We start from the raw sequence: 22,605 nt of genomic DNA, 5'->3' as shown, positions 1-22,605 counted from the left end.
TGTAGAAAGAAAATCATGTGTGACTTTCTTAAGAGAAGCCATTTTGGGCCTATGTTATTTTGTGATCTAAGCCTGGCAAGAGAGCTTGCCTTTGAATAGGTCTTGATAATGCATGATTTTAAGGGAACAAAAAAAAAAGAGAGAGAGAGAGAAAGAAATTACCATTGTCAGGAAAGAGAAATCACAATAGCAAAGATAAAAATATCATTTGTAAAACTCCCAGATCTCTTTCAGTGGTAAAGATTAGCCTGACGTACTCAATCACCAGATCAATGAGAACCTAAGGGATGTTGTTGACCTTTTTCTGACCCTTGTGACTTCAGTCTGCTAAAGCTTAGACTGTCAACCACCCAAGCAACTTCATGAATACAGTCTTAGATTAAAATTTCCTGGATTGTGCTGTTTGGAGAGAAACTGCCTTGGGAAAGATCCTCAGTGTTCTCCTTATTCACTGCAAGTAATAAATTCTTTCTTCTCCCAGTCTTTGGCTTGGTTGTGTCTCTTGGCTTGATAATCAACAAAAAACAAATGCAGTTTTCAAGTAACAACTTCTCAGAAGCAGCCAAGATTTCTGATACTGGCCACTCCACCACAACTCACAGAGTGGGCACCACCACCTGTACTGCAGAGGTCTCACACCAGGATGGGGGCAGCAGAGGCTGGAGGTAGTTCTGTGAAGAACAAAAGGGACTTACAATAGAGGTTGCATCTGTGCAGAGGTGTGGATGCCTGCACATTCAGTTCATTAGAACTGTCTGCAGGGGACACAAGACAAGAGCCCATACAAACCTCACTTACATCAGCAATCCCCCTCTTTCTAGCAAAGATCCTTGTGTGGGGACAAAAAGAAAACATACACTTAAAGGAACAGAGCCAGCTTGGGTCTGATCCTCAGGGTTTCTGCTCGAGCAACTTGGGGTCAGACCCCACTTTCCAAAGGGCAGTGATGGCCACTGACCAGTCCAGCCTCACACCAAACATCAGCTCTAAGACCTCCATCTCCAGTTCTATCCCTTAACAAGGTGAGAGCTGCCAGCACGCTCTCAGGAAAGACGTAAATTGCACCCATGTCAAATCTAGTTTTTCCTCCAAAGGCTTTAGGAACACGAAGTATATATAAGGAAACTCCCACATAAGGTCACCCTTTTGAGATCACAAGAGGTCAATGTTTCACCCAAATTCATAAAAGCAGAGAAAGTAAAGCAAAAATGAAAAGGCAGAGGAATGACTTTCAATCGAAAGCAAGATAAAATCTCTAAAAATTAATGAAACAGAAATAAACAGGTTTCCAGATAAAGAATTCAAAGTATTGGTTAAAAGAAAATAACTGAATTGGGGGAAAAAACTGATGCACACAATGAACACATTAATAAGCAAATAGAAAAAATATTTAAAAAGAACCAATCAGAAATTAATAATTCAACAGTGGAAATAAAAAACACAATACAAGGAATGAAGAGCACATTAAGTGAAATAGAACGCAGTAAGTGACTGAAAGATAAAATAATGGAAATGTCCCATCAGAACATTTTTTCTTTTCAAAAATAAAAGCAAGTTAAAAAAAAGAGAACAGTCTAAGACATCTATCAGATAAGAGTAAGCTTGAATAAATTCACGTATAGTAGTCCTAGAACAAGAAGAGAGAGAGAGAAGGGAATTGAAAACATGAGGAAACTCTGGCTGAACTTCCAAAACCTGAAGGAAGAAATGGATATCCTGATACACAAGCACAGAGTACAAAACAAGATGAACCCAAAGAAACTCACACCAAGACATATAGTTAAAATGACAAAGGTTAAAGATAGAGAATTTTACAGGCAGCAAGAGAGAAACAAAAAGTCATATAGAAGGGGACCCCTATAAGGCTGGGCTAGCCTGGTGGCTCAGTGGTAAAGAATTCACCTGCAGTGTAGGTGACTCAGGAGACATGGGTTCAATCTCTGGGTCAGGAAGATCCCCTGAAGGAGAGCATGGCAACCCACTACAATATTCTTGCCAGAAAAATCCCATGGACAGATGAACCCAGTGGGCTACAGTCCACAGGGCCAAAGAGTAAGACCCAATTGAAGCAATTGAGCATACATGCACATTATAAGGTCACCAACTGATTTCTCTGCAGAAACTTTACAGATCAGAAGGGAGTGGAAGTATCTACTTAAAGTCCTGGAAGGAAAAAATATGCAACCTAGGACACTCAGCAGAATTGTCAATTAGAGTAAGAAGAGACATAAATAGTTCATCAGACAAGCAAAAACTAGAAGAACTCAGCAACAATACACCTACTCTAAAAGAAATATTGAAGGTACTTTGCTAAATGGAAAAGAATCAAGAATGTATAGGAAAGGGAAAATTCCAATAGGAAAGGCTATATTAGAGATTGAAGGTCATTTAAATAAGCCAGCATAAAGACTTAAAGAAAACTGTAAAAGCAACTACTAACTAAAATAAACAGTAAAAGGATAACCATGAAGATGTAAAATATTACATCAAAAACAGAATCTGGGGGAAGAAAATTAAAAAATATATAATATTTTAGAATGCATTTGAACTTGCTGCTGCTGCTAAGTCGCTTCAGTCATGTCCGACTCTGTTCGACCCCATAGACGGCAGCCCACCAGGCTGCTCCCCTGTCCCTGGGATTCTCCAGGCAAGAACACTGGAGTGGGTTGCCATTTCCTTCTCCAATGCATGAAAATGAAAAGTGAGAGTGAAGTCGCTCAGTCATGTCTGACTCTTAGCGACCCCATGGACTGCAGTCTACCAGGCTCCTCTGTCCATGGGATTTTCCAGGCAAGAGTACTGGAGTGGGGTGCCATTGCCTCCTCCGATTTGAACTTAAATGACCAGTTTAAAACAAGTAGATATATTATAGGTGAACATACTGAACCCCAAAGTATCTACTAATCAAAGATCTTTAATAGATTCACAAAAACGAAAAAGGAAAAAAGGCTCACAAGCATACTTTTACAGAATCAAACCACAGAAGAAACAAAAAAGAAGAAATGAACAGGAAAGACATACATAAAAACTAGAAAACAAGTAATAAAGTGGTAATAAGTAAATAATTATCAATTATTAAATGTCAATGGACAAGATGTTCTGACCAAAGAGCATGGAAGGGTGGGAGTTTGGATTAAAAAAAAAAAAAAAAACTTCTATATGCTTCTTATAAGAGACTCCCTTCAGTGCTAAAGACACACAAAGACTGAAAGTAAAAGGAGGGAAGAAGACAATCCACGCAAAGGTAAACATGAAAGTAGGGTTAACAGTCATAAAAGACAAAATAGGTTCAGGATGGGGAACACGTGTACACCCGTGGCAGATTCATGTTGATGTATGGCAAAACCAATACAATATTGTAAAGTAATTAGCCTCTAATCAAAATAAATAAATTTAAAATAAAAAAATAAAGACAAAGAAGGGCATTATACAATGAGAGAGAGCCCAATATATGGGGAGGATATTATATTGTTAATATATATGCATAGTATGTTGGGTGTACCCAATATGCTATGCTAAGTCACTTCAGTCGTGTCCGACTCTGTGCGACCCCATAGATGGCAGCCCACCAGGCTCCCCCGTCCCTGGGATTCTCCAGGCAAGAATACTGGAGTGGGTTGCCATTTCCTTCTCCAATGCATGAAAGTGAAAAGTTAAAGTGAAGTTGCTCAGTCGTGTCCGACTCTTAGTGACCCCATCGATTGCAGCCTAACAGGCTCCTCCGTCCATGGGATTTTCCAAGCAAGAGTACTGGAGTGGGGTGCCATTGCCTTCTCCGGTACCCAATATAGGAGCATCTAAATATATAAAGTGAATATTAACAAACAGAAAGGGAGAAGTTGACAATAGTAGTAGGGGGTTTTAACAGCCCACTTACAGCAATGGACAGATCATCCAGACAGAAAATCAATTAAGGTAAAAGCAGTTTTAAATGATACAACAGACCAGTTGGACATTCTTATTTTCTAAATAGGAAAAGGGGTACATCAAGGCTGTATATTGCCACCCTGCTTATTTAACTTATATGCAGTGTACATAACATCTGGGCTGGATGAAGCACAAGCTGGAATCAAGATTGCTGGGAGAAATATCAATAACCTCAGGTATGCAGATGACACCACCCTTAATGGCAGAAAGTAAAGAAGTACTAAAAAGCCTCTTGATGAAAGTGAAAGAGGAGAGTGAAAAAGTTAGCTTAAAAATCAACATTTAGAAAACTACGATAGTGGCATCTGGTCTCATCACTTCATGGCAAATAGATGGGGAAACAGTGGAAACATTGGCTGACTTTATTTTTCTGGGCTCCAAAATCACTGCAGACGGTGACTGCAGCCATGAAATTAAAAGATGCTTGCTCCTTGGAAGAAATGCTATGACCAATATAGACAGCATACTGAGGAAGAGAGACTTTACTTTGCTAAAAAAGGTATGTCTAGTCAAGGCTATGGTTTTTCCAGTGGTCATGTATGGATGTGAGAGCTCGACTGTAAAGAAAGCTGAGCACAGAAGAATTGATGCTTTTGAACTGGGGAGTTGGAGAAGACTCTTGAGCAAGGAGATCCAACCAGTCCATCCTAAAGGAAATCAGTCCTGAATATTCATTGGAAGGACTGATGCTGAAGCTGAAACTCCAATTCTTTGGCCACCTGATATGAAGAGATGACTCATTTGAAAAGACCCTGATGCTGAGAAAGATTGAAGGTGGGAGGAGAAGGGAACAGCAGAGGATGAGATGGTCGGATGGCATCACGGACTCAATGGACATGAGTTTGAGTAAACTCTGGGAGTTGGTGATGGACAGTTAGGCCCAGCGTGCTGCAGTCCATGGGGTCGCAAAGAGTCAGATGCAACTGAGTGGCTTGACTGAACTGAAATTATGTCCTAGAGGAATTAGGAAAAGAAGAACAAACATATCCTAACGTCAGCAGATGAAAGGAACAAAAATCAGAGGGGAAATAGAGATAAAACAATAGGAAAGATCAATGAAACTAAGTGCTAGATTTTTTAAAACATAAATAAAATTGATAAACCTTTAGTTAGGCTTACCAATAAAAAAAAGGATTCAAATAAAATAAGGAATAAAAGAGAAGAAATAGCAACTGATACTACAGAGATATAAGAAATCATAAGTGAATACTATGAAGTTACATCCTAACAAATCAGACAATCTAGAAGCAATGAACAAATTTCTAGAACATACAAGCTGACAATACTGAATCAAGAAGAAACAGACAATTTGAACAGAATGACTAATAGCAGTGAAATTAAATTTGTAATAAATTAAACAAAAATAACTTCCCAACAAACACAAGTCCAGGATCAGATGCCTTCACAGAGGAATTCTACAGAAGATATAAAATAAGTACTAATAACTATCCTTTTCAAAATACTCCAAAAACCAGGAGAGGATAGAACATACTCAAATTAATTGTATTAGGCCATCAATACCCTGACATGAAAACCAAAGCATTACAAATAAATAAAACTGCAGGCCAATATCTTTAATGAATATAGATGTAAACATCCTAAATAAAATATTAGCAAACTGACTCAATCCATAATATAGAAAAAGGATCATACACAATCATCAAGTGGGATTTATTCCAGGGACACAATTACTCAACACTCACAAATCAGTGTGATACACCACATGAACAAAATGAAGGATAAAAATCACAAGATCATCTGAACAGATGCAGGAAAACCACTGACAAAATTCAATACCTGTTCATGATAAAAACAAAAACCAAGCCTCTTAACGTGTGCATGGATGGGACATATCACAATACAGTAAGGACTATTTACAATAAACTCATAGTTAACATCATACTCAATGGTGAAAAGCTAAAAGCATGTACTCTAAATTCAGGAAAAAGACAAGGATGCCCACTTCTGCCACTTCTATTTAATACAGTACTGGAAATAATACGCACCTCAGTCAGACAAGAAAATGAAATAAAAGGCCTCCAAATTGGAAGGGAAGAAGTAAACCTGTCCTATTTCCAGATGACATGATACTTCATATAAAAATCCTTGAAGTCTACCCCAAAACTCTTTATAACTAACAAATGAATTCAACAAAGTTGCAGGATACAAGATTAATATACAGAAATCTGTTGCAGTTCTATACACTAATACTAAATTACCAAAAAGACAAAGTTTAAAAAAAAAAAAACTCATTTAAAATCATATCTAAAAGAATAAAATACCTAGCAATAAACTTGAGACAAAACACCTATGCTGTAAAATCTATAAAATATTCACAAAGGAAACTGAAGATGATACAAAAATGGAAAGATATCTTGTGTTCTCAATATTACTGTTAAAATGACTGTACTACTCACACACCTACAGATTTAATGCAATCCCTATCAAAATACCAATGACATCATACACAGTGGCTGACTCTTTGTGATCCCATGGACTGCAGCACACCAGAATTCCCTGTCCTTCACCATTTCCTGAAATTCACTCAAAGCAAAGTGATGTCTCTGTTTTTTAATAGGCTGTCTAGGTTTGTCATAGCTTTCATTCCAAGGAGCAAGCGTCTTTTAATTTTGTGGCTGTAGTCACTGTCTGCAGAGATTTTAGAGCCCCCCAAAATAAAATCTGTTACTGTTTCCATTTTTTCCCCATCTATTTGCCATGATGTGATGGGACCTTAGTGATGGGATGCCATATCTTAGCTTTTTTAATGTTGGGTTTTAAGCCAGCTTTTTCATTCTCCTCTTTCATCCTTATCAAGAGACTCTTCAGTTCCTCTTTGCTTTCTGCCATATTAAGGGTGGTGTCATCTGCATATCTGAGGTTGTTGATATTTCTCCCAGCAATCTTGATTCTAGCTTGGGATTCATCCAGCCTGGCATTTCACATGATGTACTCTGCACAAAAGTTTAACAAGCAAAGTGACAATATACAGCCTTGACATAGTCCTTTCCCAGTATTGAACCAGCCCATTGTTCTATGTCCAGTTCTAACCATTGCTTCTTGATCTGTATACAGGTTTCTTAGGAGGCCGGGAATGTGGTCTGGTATTCCCATTTATTTGAGAATTTTCCACATTTTTTTGTGATCCACACAATCAAAGGCTTTAGTGTAGTCAATGAAGCAGAAACAGATGTTTTTTTCCTGAAATCCCCTTGCTTTCTCTATGATCCAACATGTGTTAGCAACTTGATCTCTGGTCCCTCTTTTGTTTTAAATCCAGCTTGTACATCTGGAAGCTCTTAGTGCATGTACTGCTGAAGCCTAGCTTGAAGGATTTTGAGCATTACCTTGCTAGCATGTGAAATTAGCACAACTGTGTGGTAGTTTCAACTCTCTTTGCATTGGTTTCTTTGGGATTGGAATGAAAATTGACCTTTTCTAGTCCTGTGGTCATTGCTGAGATTTCCAAATTTTCTGACATATTGAATGCAGCATTTTGACAGCATCATCTTTTAGGATTTGAAATGCTCAGCTGGAATTCTATCACCTCCACCAGCTTCATAGCAATGCTTCCTGAGACCCATTTGACTTCACACTCCAGGATGTCTGGCTCTAGGTGAGTGACCAAACCATTGTGGTTATCCAGGTTATTAAGATATTTTTTCGTACAGTTCTTCTGTGTATTCTTGCTGCTTCTCCTTAATCTTCTGCTTCTTTTAGGTCTTTGCTGTTTCTATCCTTTATTATGCCCATCTTTGAATGAAATATTCTCCTGATATCTCCAACTTTCTTGAAGATATCTCTAGTCTTTTCCATCCTATTATTTTCCTCTATTTATTTGCATTGTTCACTGCAGAATTTCTGATTTCCTCCTAAATTCTCTGAACTGTGAACTATTTAAAAGAGCCAAAAGAAAGAAGCAACCTACATAAACAGAAATGGATATAGAAGAAGTGGTATATATGCACAATGAAATACTACTCAGCCATAAAAAGATGAAATTCTGCCATTTGCAGCTACATGGATTTACCTAGTGATTATTATTTAGTGAAATCAGTCTCAGAAAGTCAGATACTGAATAATATTGCTTATAGGTGGAATGTAAATAATAATACAAACAAAGGCATATAGCAAAATAGAAACATAAAGATATAGAAAATAATCAGTGGTAACCAGTGGTAAGAAGAAAGTGGAAGGTATATGTTAGACAGACAGGATTAAGAGATAGAACCTACTAGAAATAAAGTTGATAACCAACAAGGGTACACTGTATAGCACACGGAATGATAGCAATTATTTTGTAATAACATTTAATAGAATATAAACTATAAATCTCAAAAAATCTCAAAAATGACAGAATGATCTCTGTTTTCCAAGGCAAACCATTCAATGTCACAGCAATCCAAGTCTATGCCCTGACCAGTAATGCTGAAGAAGCTGAATTTGAATGGTCCTATGAAGACCTACAAGACCTTCTAGAACTAACACCCAGAAAATATGTCCTTTTCATTATAGGGGACTGGAATGCAAAAGTAGGAAGTCAAGAAATACCTGGAGTAACAGGAAAATTAGGCCGTGGGGTACAGAATGAAGCAGGTCAAAGGCTAACAGAGTTTTGCCAAGAGAACGCACTGGTCATAGCAAACACCCTCTTCGACAACATAAGAGAAGTTCTACACATGGACATCACCAGATGGTCAACACCAAAGTCAGACTGATTATATTCTTTGCAGCCAAAGATGGAGAAGCTCTATACAGTCAGCAAAAACAAGACTGGGAGCTGACTGTGGCTCAGATCATGAACTCCTTATTGCCAAATTCAGACTTAAATTGAAGAAAGGAGGGAAAACCACTAGACCATTCAGGTATGACCTAAATCAAATCCCTTATGATTATACAGTGGAAATGACAAATAGATTCAAAGGATTAGATCTGATAGAGTGCCTGAAGAACTATGGACGTATGTCCGTAACAATGTACAGGAGGCAGTGATCAAGACCATTTCCAAGAAAAAGAAATGCAAAAAGGCAAAATGGTTGTCTGAAGAAGCCTTACAATAGTTGTGAAAAGAAGAGAAGTGAAAGGCAAAGGAGAAAAGGAAAGACATACCCATTTGAATGCAGAGTTCCAAAGAACAGCAAGGAGAGACAAGGAAGTCTTCCTCAGTGATCAGTGCAAAGAAATGGAGGAAAACAATAGAATGGAAAGACTAGAGATCTCATCAAGAAAATTAAAGATACCAAGGGAAACTTTCATCCAAAGATGGGCACAATAAAGGACAGAAATGGTATGGACATAAGAGAAGCAGAAATTAAGAAGAGGTGGCAAGAATACACAGAAGAACAATAAAATAGATCTTCACAACCCAGATAATCATGAAGGTGTGATCACTCACCTAGAGTCAGACATCCTGGAATATGAAGTCAAGTGGGCCTTAGGAAGCATCACTACAAACAAAGCTAGTGGAGGTGACAGAATTCCAGTTGAGCTATTTCAAATTCTTGAAGAAAATGCTTTGAAAGTGCTGCACTCAATATGTCTGCAAATATGGAAAACTCAGCAGTGGCCACAGGACTGGAAAAGGCTGGTGTTCATTCCAATCCCAAAGAAAGGCAATGCCAACAAATCATTAAACTACTGTATAATTGCACTCCTCTCACATGTTAACAAGGTAATGCTCAAAATTCAAGATGGGCTTCAACAGTACATGAACCATGAACTTCCAGATGTTCAAGGTGGATTTAGAAAAGGCAGAGGAACAATAGATCAAACTGCCAACATTTGCTGGATCATCAAAAAAGCAAGAGAGTTCCAGAAAAACATCTACTTCTGCTGCATGATTATGCTAAAGCCGACTGTGTGGATCACAGCACATTGTGGAGAATTCTTCAAGAGATGGGAATACCAAACCACTTGACCTGCCTCCTGAGAAATCTGTATGCAGGTCAAGAAGCAACAGTTGGAACTGGACATGGTACAACTGACTGGTTCCAAATCAGGAAAGGCGTACGTCAAGGCTGTATATTGTCACCCTGTTTATTTAACTTATATGCAGAGTACATGATGAGAAACTCTGGGTTGGGTGAAGTACAAGCTGGAATCCAGATTCCCTGGGGAAATATCAATAACCTCAGATATGCAGATGATAGCACCCTTATGGCAGAAAGCAAAGAAGAACTAAGGAGCCTCTTCATGAATGTCAAAGAGAAGAGTGAAAAGATTGACTTGAAACTCAACATTCTGAAAACTAAGATCATGGCATCCAGTCTCATCACTTCATGGCAAATAGATGGGGAAACAGTGGAAACATGACAGACTTTATTTTTCTGGGCTGCAAAATCACTGCAGATGGTGACTGCAGCCATGAAATTAAAAGACACTTGTTTCTTGAAAGAAAAGGTATGACCAACACAGAGAGCTTATTAAAAAGCAGAGATATTACTTTGCCAACAAAGGTCTGTCCAATCAAAGCTATGGTTTTTCCAGCGGTCATGTATGGATGTGAGAGTTGGACTATAAAGAAAGCTGAGCACTGAAGAATTGATGCTTTTGAACTGTGGTGTTAGAGAAGACTCTTGAGAGTCCCTTGGACTGCAAGGAGATCCAAACAATCCATCCTAAAGGAAATCAGTCCTGAATATTTATTGGAGGGACTGATGATGAAGCAGAAACTCCAATACTTTGGCCACATGGCGTGAAGAACTGACTCATTAGAAAAGACCCTGATGCTGGGAAAGATTGAAGGTGGGAGGAGAAGGGGATGACAGAGGATGAGATGGTTGGATAGCATCACTAAATCAATGGACATGAGTTTGAGCAAACTCCGGAAGTTGGTGATGGACAAGGAGGCCTAGCATGCTGCAGTCCATGTGGTCACAAACATTTGGACACGACTGAGTGACTGAACTGAACTGAACTGAAACTATAAACATACTGAATCACTATGTGAAGTGAAGTGAAAGTCACTCAGTTGTGTCCTCCTCTTGCGACCCCATGAACTATATATACAGTCCATGGAATTCTCTAGGCCAGAATACTGGAGTGGATAGCCTTTCCCTTTTCCATAGCATCTTTCCAACCTAGTTATCGAACCCAGGTCTCCCACATTGCAGGCAGATTCTTTACCAGCTGTGCCACAAGGGAAGCCCAAGAATACTGGAGTGAGTCACCTATCTCTTCTCCAGCAGATCTTCCCAACCCAGGAATCGAATGGAGGTCTGTGGCATTGCAGGCAGATTCTTTACCAACTGTGCTATCAGGGAAGCCTATTGAATCACCATGCTATAGTTCTATAACTAGTATTGTAAATCAACTATACTTGAAAGAAAACAAAGAAACATCAATTTATATAGTGCTTACTAAAAATCACACTTTTAGTGTAAGAAACGATAAATTAAAATGTAAGGATAAAATATACATTGTAAGTACAGTAAACTAAAGAAGGTAATTTTTAAAAGGCAATTTTATTTGATAAATAGGTTAAAATTAGAAATTAAGAGGAATTTATGACCATTAGAAAATAGGAATTTATAAATAATATATATTCAAATTATAAGAATTTAAAACTGTAAAATATGAAAATATCCAAATCTGAATTACAGTAAGAAATTTTTAAATTATTTTCACAATAACTGTTAGTACATGCAAACAAAAATATAAAAATATAAAGAAAAAAACTGAACAATGCAATTATCAAGCTTGACCTATTCAATATACCTAAATCTGCATAATCAAGAAAAAACAATGCTCATTGTTTCAAAATGTGCATGAAAAATTGACTATATAGAAGCCACAAATTAGATCTCTAAAAGCTTCAGTATAAACTGAAACACCAAGAAGAAGAAAATTAGATAATCTCCAAAAGAAAGGATGTTAGCAATATATATTAAAATAATCCTTGGATGAAAAAAACTTTTCATTGGTAGTTATAAGACATTATGTAAAGAATAATAAAAAGTATATATTAAAACTTATTGATTATATCAAAGTTATTATAGTAATACTGTATAGCCTTAAAAGCACACAATAGCAAAAAATGAAAAGATGAAATAAATGATACTTCAGGAAATTAGACTAGGATGACATATTAAAGCCAAAATATAGAAAGAAGTTAACACAAAGTTGGAGTTAGTAAAGGAAAAAATTTACTGTAAACAACATCAAACCAAAATTTTGTTTGATGAAAATATTAATACAACAAATAAACTCTTTAGAAGTCTGATTTTTTTAAAGGGTGAGAGGAAGAGGAGGCACAAATTTCTAATATCAGGAATAAAGAAGAAACATGATATAGCCTATACAAAGCTGATGCTCAGTCGTATCTAACTTTTTGTGATGGCATGGACTGCAGCACACCAGGCTTCCCTGTCCATCACGATCTCCGAAAGTTTGCTGGAACTCATATCCATTGAGTCTGTGATGCCATCCAACTACCTCATTCTCTGTCATCCCCTTCTCCTCCCACCTTCAATCTTTCCCAGTATCAGGGTCTTTTCTATTGAGTTGGCTCTTCGCATCAGTGGCCAAACTATTAAAGCTTCAGCTTCAGTCCTTCGAATGAATATTCAGGAGTGATTTCCTTTAGGACTGACTGGTTTGATCTCCCTGCAGTCCAAGGGACTCTCAAGAGTCTTCTCCAACACCACAGTTCAAAGGGATCGATTTTTCAGCACTCAGCCTTCTTTATGGTCCAGCTCTCATATCCATACATGCCATACATGATACTGGAAAAATTATAGCACTAACTAGACATTTGTTGGCAAAGTAATAACTCTATTTTTATGCTGTTTAGGTTTGTCTTAGCTTTTCTTCCAAGGAGGAAGAGTCTTTTAATATCATGGCTGCAGTCACCATTTGCAGTAATCTTGGAGCCCAAGAAAATTGTTTGTCATTGTTTCCCCATCTATTTGTTATGAAGTGATGGGACTGGATGCCATGACCTTTGTTTTTGAATTTTTAAAAATTAATTAATTGTTTTAATTGGAGGCTAATTACTTTACAATACTGTGGTGGTTTTGCCATACACAGACATGAATCAGCCAGAGGTGTACAAGTTACCCCACCCCGATCCTGAACCCCTTCCCACCTCCCTCCCCACCCCATCACTCTGGGTTATTCCAGAGCACCGGCTTTGATTGCCCTGCTTCTTGCATGGAACTTACACTGGTCACCTATTTTACATATGGTAATATACATGTTTCAATGCTATTCTCTCAAATCATCCCAACCTCGCCTTCTCCCACAGAGTCCAAAAGTCTGTTCTTTACATCCGTGTCTCTTTTCTTGTCTTGCATATAGGGTTGTCATTACTGTCTTTCTAAATTCCATATATATGCGTTAATATACTGTATTGATGTTTCTGACTTACTTCACTCTGTATAACAGGCTCCAGTTTCATCCACCTCATGAGGACTGACTCAAATGTGTTCTTTCTTATAGCTGACTAATATTCCATTGTGTATAAGCCAGCCTTTTCACTCTTCTCTTTCATCTTCATCAAGAGGCTCTTTATTTCCTCTTTGCTTTCTGCCATAAGAGTAGTGTCATCTGCATATCTGAGGTTATCTGGCAATCTTGACTCAGCTTGGGCTTCATCCATCCTAGCGTTTCACATGATGTACTCTACATATAAGTTAAATAAGCAGAGTGACAATATACAGCCTTGATATACTCCTTTCCTAATTTGGAACTAATCTGATGTTGCATGCACAGTTCTAACTGTTGCTTCTTGACCTGCATACAGGTTTTTCAGGAGGCAGGGAAGGTGGTCTGGTATTCCCATCTCTTTAAGAATTTTCCACAATTTTTTTGTGATCCACACAGTCAAAGGCTTTAGCATTGTCAATGAAGCTGAAGTACGTGTTTATCTGGAATTCTCTTGCTTTTTCTGTGATCCAACAGATGTTGGTAATTTGATTTATGGTTCTTCTGCCTTTTCTAAATCCAGCCTGAACATCTGGAACTTCTTGGTTTACATACTGTTGAAGCCGAGCTTGGACAATTGTGAGTATTATTTTGCTCAAATTGTGTTTAGAATCAAACTTCATACCCATCAGAGATGCTCAGAGGGCACAAACAAAACCCTTGTGTGCACCAGGACATTAAAGTTAATATGATACTAACATTTTCATAAAATTAGAAAATGTACTAGGAAAATCTAAAATTGCTTAAAGATGCAATCTGAATAATTCTGTATTTAGTATAAAATTTTCTAAAGGTAATCAGTCCTGAATATTCATTGGATGGACTGATGCTGAAGCTGAAACTCTAATACTTTGGTCACCTGATGCTAAGAACTGACTCAATGGAAAAGACTCTGGTGCTGGGAAAGGTTGAAGGCAGGAGGAGAAGGGGACGACAGAGGATGAGATGGTTGGATGGCATCACCAACTTGATGGACCTGAGTTTAAGCAAGCTCCAGGAGTGGGTAATGATCAGGGAAGCCTGGTGCACTGCAGTCCATGGGATTGCAAAGAGTTAGACACAACTGAGCGACTGAACTGAATTTAGTGTAAAATTATATTTGTAAATAATTTAAAATATTCCTACAGAGTCTATCTTAGCCACAAATGTCTCTACCAAAGTCTTTTTAACCACAGATGTTTTTTCCAATTATTTTATGAAAGTATTAAAGAGATAAGAAAAATCACATACGTTATACTATAATATCAAAAAATGTGGAATATTTGCTAGTTATGAAGTGAGGATAACAATGACAAACAAAATTCACAAGTTCATTACAATAAAGAAAAACCACAGTTTAATCACTATGGTGAATATGCAAGGAAATTATAAAACAAAGTATAAACAAATTAATTCCAGGTGCATATGAAGAGGATAATATAGTATGACTTGGTACATATTCTCCCCACGGACAAGATTAATTTAACATTCAATAAATCAAACAATTTGGCACATTAATTTTATATAGGATTAAAAAAATAATTTTAATAGATATAGAAAAGGCATATTATAAAAGTCAACACATTTAATATTATAAAAACTTTTAGTCAACTATAATTAAAAAGGTGCTTTAACTGAAAAGAATAACTATAGAAATACATATATCAAGTTTTATATTTAGTTGGTGAAATTTGGAAAGATTTTCCATAAATGATATGAAAACGTCCAGAATCTCCATGAACACTGTCTTGGGAAATACTAAAAAAAGAATTATAATATAGGAAAAGAAAAAAAAAAAGTAGAAATTGGGGGAAAAGATGCTACCATCTTTCATAGGTAGCAATTTTGTACATGTAGAAAACCTTAAGTAGATTATAATTAATAAATAAATGCAAAAAGACTTCTGGACAAAAGATGAATAACATCCATTTGTTTATGCATACAGACATACTTATACACACTAACATGAGCAACTCACTATTTTCAGCCTCAAATCTGCTCTGCATAAAACAAGATATTTAACTGTTTAGGGCCTCCATATCAAGGCTGGGAATTCCAGGTCACCGTGAGAGCGTCACCCACAGGGGCAAAGCAGGAAAAAGTGTGGTTTAGTCGAACATCTGTCTCAATGACAGCCTCTAGCATGCAAGGAGTGTAAATTTCCACAGCTGCCACTGGCCAAAGAGCTGTGAACTGTGTGCCAAGGAGAAAAAGCACAGCACGTGTAGGGCTCTTGCCATACATGAGGGAAACCCAGCCCTGGCCCCAGAGACGAGACCGGGCAGACCGAGCCCTCCAGCATCCTGCCAAGGCCTCTCCTGGTGGAGACAGCACTGCATTTTTCCAGAGAAAGGAGTCTGTCCCTCACCTGTGGGAACCTGAGCACCCATGCCTGTCTGGAAATTTTCTTTTCTTCATCTTTGTATCCTGAATCTTTATCAATACATGATTTGAGAAAAAGGACTATGTCTTAGTCATCATTTTATATACAAAACACAGTATTTGAAAAGAAAAATGTTCAATAAATACTAAATGAATAACAACAACAAAAAAAAACAAGATATTTAACTATTCTCTGATCCTCTGGTCCTCTTGTATACACATCACTTAAATATCTGAAGAAAACTCTCCTTAGAAATGCAGAAACCCATATACTCTTGCTTCATAGAACTTCAGAGGTCTCTTTTACCTTTCTACAGTTGGTTTCTAAATTTCTTAAAAGCTCCAAACATCTGTGATTTCACGATTATGATATAGTCAGATCTATACACTCTCATGTATATATGTATATATGTGAACATTCACCATTCATTTCGGGCCTCCTATAACACCCTAATACATCATGGTCACCCTATATTCCTAGAACATGGAAGTAGCGTTTCACTCCTTTCAGACTTACTGAAATATTATATTGTTTACAAAAGTATCTAATTAAATGAGTGCTAATAATTTCTTCCAATAATTTACAATATCTCATGAGGATAAATCTATCTACTCGTGTTATTATGCATGATAATTGCATATTATACTGTATTATGTGTACGTATACATTTTAAAAATTTCTACCTATTTCCCTTTTAAGATTCTATTTGTTGTTCTGTGTCATCTAATGTATATTTACTACATATCTTACTGAAACTTGGCTTTTTAAAAGCAATAGTGTTACACATAAATCAAGGATTTAAAATAAATACGACATTTCCTTACACAGAGGGAAAATATGTTTAAGAAGGTAAAATGGATTCATTAACCAGGATACAGGTTTTTAGTAAAGCATGACTGAGTTGTTTAATAGAGTAAAGCCATATTTGTAGTACCATAGAAGCTCCTGGTGTTAAGAAGGATTAATGTACTTAAACATACTATCCGTTAAACTCCTGCTTTTAGGATATTTCTTCTTTCTCTTTTTTTATTACTTGGAGTAAAGGTACCCTACACATCTACCATGGGCTTTGAAAGAAATGTAGAATTATTTTCTCATTTTGCAAATGAAGTCAGAAACCATCTCCAATTGATTAATAACAGTAAAATGCATGGGGACTCAGAGAGATGCAAACACGAACTGCATCTGAGAAGGTGTGGCCCCTCTACCGCCCTTGTGACATGGGATCGTTTTGAAAGGTGATAGAATCTTTTGTCACTGACAGACATCAGGTACCATCAGTAAACTCACCTTGAGTTTAAGAAGGTTTTATCCTTTACATGGATGGTTAGATAAAGTAAACTTTTAACTCACTATTTCAAAGTCCATCTACCTCTGAGGATGTAAGTTTCCACATCTGCAAAGTGAGGGCACTGCACCAGAAAGGCTCTAATATTTCTGCAAATTATAATTTTCTATGAGTCTAAGTATTTGTTAAGAAAAAAAGTACTTTTCTCAACTTTAAATTCATGTTTATGTTAAGATACCCAATTATTTCTTTACTTTCAAGTGAATTTTAGCATAAAGCAAAATGACACGTTGTCATCAAACAAAATGCAGTGCTTCACTTTAAAGTTATATCAAAACAGCCATTGTATATAAAATTAATCATTTTATGTAGGATCAGAAATCATTTTATTTCCATTCTGCTACACAATGTAGAAGTCAAATGTAACATATATGATACTGCCCAGACAATATTCCTAATATTCATAAAGCCAACTGTTTTCTGCTCCAGTGGTGCAATGAATTAATTTAAATTGAGTGTATCTTAACATAAATTTTGAAATGCCTTTGCTATGTTCCTTCTATTAAAATTTGCACATATTAAAAATTCATTAGAAACCAAGTGAGTTCCTGAAAATCCTCTTAAACCTGTTATTTTATATAGTTTATATCCATTCACCTTGATTTATACAAATTATTGATATGTGGATTAATGAGTCATCACATCCTATATAAGATCATATTTCCCCTTATTGTATTATTCCTTTATGATTAAAACATTTTATTCTGAAAGAGGAAAATATTACTGGCAATGTGGGTTTTGATGTATACATCTTATTAAGACCAGAGGATGTCAAGGCATTTTATTGTGCTGCCAAGAGAATAAAAGACATAAAAAGGTCAAATATGAGCAAACTAATAAAAGAAATTATCTTTGTGTCCCTTTAAGAATTAACTTATTTTTACTTTCATTCCTTTTAACAGTCTTCAATTTTTACCTTAATCAGATGTTTTTGTACTAAGATTCAGTTTTAGCTCTTATGATAGACTATTACTTCAATTTATAATAAAATAGCCGAATATCTATTTTCTATCTCAGTTCAGTTCAGTTGCTGAGTCATGTCCGACTCTTTGTAACCTCATGGACTGCAGCACATCAGGCTTCCCTGTCCATCACCAACTCCTAGAGCTTACTCAAACTTATGTCCATCGAGTTGGTGATGCCATCCAACCATCTCATCCTCTGTCATCCCCCTCTCTTCCCTCCTTCAATCTTTCCCAGCATCAGGGTCTTTTCTAAGGAATCAGTTCTTCACATCAGGTGGCCAAAGTATTGGAGTTTCAGCTTCAGCATCAGTCCTTCCAATGAATATTCAGGACTGATTTCCTTTAGGATGGAATGGCTTGATCTCCTTACAGTCCAAGGGACTCTCAAAGAGTCTTCTCAACAGCACAGCTCAAAGCATCAATTCTTCCATGCTCAGCTTTCTTTATGGTCCAACTATCACATCCATACATGAATACTGGAAAACCATAGATTTGACTAGACAGACCTTTGTTGGAAAGTTTTTAATATGCTGTCTAGGTAGGTCATAGCTTTTCTTCAAGGAGCAAGCGTCTTTTAATTTCATGACTGCAGTCACCATCTGCAGTGATTGTGAAGCCTCCCAAAATAAAGCCCCTCAGGGTTGCCATTGTTTCCCCATCTATTTGCCATGAAGTGATGGGACTGGATGCCATGATCCTTGTTTTTTCAATGTTGAGTTTTAAGCCAGCTTTTTAACTTCCCTCTTTCACCAAGAGGCTCTTTAGTTCTTTTTCACTTCCTGCCATAAGGGTGGTGTTATCTGCATATCCAAGGTTATTGATATTTCTCCCAGAAATACTGATTCCAGCTTGTGCTTTATCTAGCCTGGCATTTCATATGATGTACTCTGCATGTAAGTTAAATAAACAGTGTGACAATATACAGCCTTGTCACATTCCTTTCCCAATTTGGAACCAGTTCATTGTTTCATGTTGGGTTCTAACTGTTGCTTCTTAATCTGCATACAGATTTCTCAGGAGGCAGGGAAGCTGGTCTGGTATTCCCATCTCTTTAAGAATGTTCCACAGTTTGTTGTGATCCACATAGTAAAAGGCTTTGGTGTAGTCAATAAAGCAGAGGTAGATGTTTTTCTGGAATTTTCTTGCTTTTTCCATGATCCAGCGGATGTTGGCAATTTGGTCTCTGGTTCCTCTGCCTTTTCTAAATACATCTTGAACATGTGGAAGTTCTCAGTTCACTTACTGTAGAGGCCTAGCTTGGAGACTTTTGAGCATTACTTTGCTGGCGTGTGAGATGAGTGCAATTGTTCAGTAGTCTGAACATTCTTTGGCATTACCTTTCTTTGGGATTAGAATGAAAAATGGCCTTTTTTTCATTTTCTATTTAGTTAGCTATTAATCCAAATGAACTTGTATCCCTTATTGTTTAATTATAATCCTAAAAACATCATATATTGTTCTGTTTAATCTTTAGACACTCTGTCCATGTTTTTCCTTTTTAAAGACACAAACATTCTAGACTAAAACTGATGGGTAAATCTTCACTATTTTCTGAGAAACCTTATTTTATGGAATATATTAAAAATCAGACAATCTGACTCATAGGTTTTAAATTTTGGTTTATTACTAGATTTTTACCTAAAATTATAGAATTTAGAAATTTAAGATTTGTATTTGACTCACTTTTTATTAATATTTGATAACCTAATTAAGATAACATTTATATTTATGTTTTTCATCATTTATCTCATTGTTTTGCACAATGTAAATGTAGTAATGTTTTAAAATTCATCCTCTTTTTAAAATTTCCCACAGGTAAGTCAAATTCCACATGTTCAAATATGAGTTTTTAATCCTTCTTGTACTTGAATGATTCATGTTGCCATTAAAGTCATTAGCTTTCACTAGAAACTTGAAATCATCTTTCAATCCCATTTCCCTTTAATCCCCATGGCTATTCAACTTATAGTCCTAGAAACTTCAAATCTTAATTATCTCTTTAGTCTACATTTTCTTCAACCTTTATTGCTAACATGCTAGTCCACGTGCCATTATTTCTTCAGTGTTTATTTTCAAATAAACTCCACCAAAGTCCCAGCAGTATTCTAAAAACTGAAAATTCACTTTTTACACAAGTACTAGAATGATCTTCGCACACATATTATTCCCAGGTTTAAAAACTTTTACGTCTGACAGTGCCCCTGACATAAGGATCAAAATACAACCCTGGACAATCACATCCAAGCTCACCTCATTCATCTCCTGGAATGGTACTCTTCACTTCTCTCTCTGCCCTCCAGCCACATAGGCATTGCTTATTTGTTTCCAATAGAAGATGTGTTTTTTGTTGTTGCTGTTGTTGTTTCTGAGTCTTTGTACTTATTTTTTCCACTGTCTCACATGCTATCTATCAAGCTGACTCCTTATTAATAAACTATAGTTACCAAGGTTTATTGCTAATCACAGGAAGCTCCCTAGGTACCTATATCAAGAAGAGATTAAGCATCAGCAAAAGTAAATTGAAAGAATAGGAGTTTCAAAATGTGGCCACAGAGGAAAACTTTCTCTGAACAAAACAAAATCAACCCATTAGGAAAACTACTGCCTTTGAGGCCAGTCCCGGAAAGAAGAACTTAAGAGTAGTACTATATCCTTGCCTGGAGAATCCCATGGACAGAGGAGCCTGACAGGCTATGTCCACGGGGTCGCAAAGAGTGAGACACATCTGAGCAACTTTTTACTTTTACTTTACTTTAAACTAATTAGGTCTTCCCAGGTGGCACAGTGGTAAAGAATACACTGCCAATGCAGGAGATGCAAGAGACATGGGTTTGATCCCTGGGTCAGGAAGATCCTCTGAAGTAGGAAATGGCAACTCACTCCAGTATTCTTTGCTGGAGAATTCCATGGACAGATAAGCCTGGCAGGCTACAGTCCATGAAGCCACAAAAAGTCAGACCTGGCTAAGCAACTAAGCACATTGTTAAACTAATTAAGGTGTCAAGAATCCTCAATCCAGCCAATGCAATTATTGTCTCTACTGTGAATGACTCTTGGCTCTCAATAAGCTTACCAAACCTTCTATGACTCCATTTAAAGGGTGGAACTAATTCACATTTAAACCCAAAAAAGTCCATGGATTATCACCTGCTCTCTGTTTTTCTACTTAGTAAAGAACCACATCTGGGACCTCTGTGGTGCCTGATTCTAAGCCCTCAATGCAGGGGACCCAGGTTCCATCCCTTGTCAGGGAACTAGATCCCACATGCTACAACTAAGAGTTGGCATATGACAACAAAGACTGAAGATCCAACGTGCCGCAACTAAGACCCGGAGCAGCCAAATAATCAGTTCAGTTCAATGGTTCAGTTGTGTCCCACTCTTTGCGACCCATGGACTGCAGCACACCAGGCTTCCCTGTCCGTTACCCACTGCCAGAGTTTACTCAAACTCATGTCCACTGAGTCAGTGATGCCAGCCAGCCATCTCATCCTCTGTCATCCCCTTCTGCCTTCAATCTTGCCCAGCATCAGGGTCTTTTCCAGCGAGTCAGTTCTTCACACCAGGTGGCCAAAGTATTGAAGTTTCAGCTTCAGCATCAGTCCTTCCAATGAATTTTCAGGACTGATTTCCTTTAGGATGGACTGGTTGGATTTCCTTGCAGTCCAAGGGACTCTCAACAGTCTTCTCCAACACCACAGTTCAAAAGCATCAATTCTTCAGCCCCCAGCTTTCTTTATAGTCCAACTCTCACATGCATACATGACTACCGGAAAAACCATAGCTTTGACTAGATGGACCTTTGTTGGCAAAATAATGTCTCTGCCTTTTTAATACACTGTCTAGGTTGGTCATAACTTTTCTTTCAATAAATAAACAAATAAATAAATATTAAAAACAACACTGTATAAGAAGTGTGGAATGTGGACAACCCAACCCACAGTATTCATCAAGTTATCTTCCAGAGATCAACACAAATATCACTTACTTGATAGGTCAGATCTTTGACATGATATGAGGCTAATCTAAAGTCACAATTGTAGTTTAATGAGTACTTGAGTAATTACTTGCTAAACATCTGGCTTTCTCACTAGAATAGATAGAATGCAAGTTCCACAAAGGCAGGGACCAGGTTTGCTTTGTTCATTGCTGCATGAACAAATGAACAACACCAAATGAACAACTCTGTGTATGGCAAACACTCCACAGATAATTTATTGAATCAACTGCCATGAGTTCATAAATGATGAGTATTATCTTTATCATGGAAATAAAGATTTTTCTCAAGTATTATATCAGGATTAGATGAAGAATTTTGATAAAACCAGCTTTGTATAATCAGGACAGTTATTGGTACATTGCAGCAATTTTTTATAGAAAAGCCAACTGAACCCAGTATTCCTATTTTAACCTGACTAGTTTAGTAATGCAAGTGATCCAGAAGCAGAAATAAGAGGGAAAAAAGAAAAGAAAAAAACTAAATAACACTGTTGGTTTCTGCAAATATCTTTAAAAACTGTCTCAATTTGGAAATGAACATTCTGGGTTCTAAGTTTAAATAAAATAGCACAATAAAATAA

The 22,605-nt window shown here is 37.0% G+C and overlaps 1 long non-coding RNA gene across 1 annotated transcript in view; it reads right to left on the bottom strand.

The window, feature by feature from the left end:
• Positions 1-22,605, bottom strand: part of LOC138984357 (uncharacterized) — a 90,341-nt gene that overhangs the window by 158 nt on the left and 67,578 nt on the right. The gene's annotated exons all lie outside the window — the stretch shown is intronic.

This window comes from Bos mutus, chromosome 21 (genome assembly GCF_027580195.1).
Source record: "Bos mutus isolate GX-2022 chromosome 21, NWIPB_WYAK_1.1, whole genome shotgun sequence".
Lineage (NCBI taxonomy): Eukaryota > Metazoa > Chordata > Mammalia > Artiodactyla > Bovidae > Bos > Bos mutus.
This window is presented reverse-complemented; position numbering and strand designations above follow the sequence as displayed.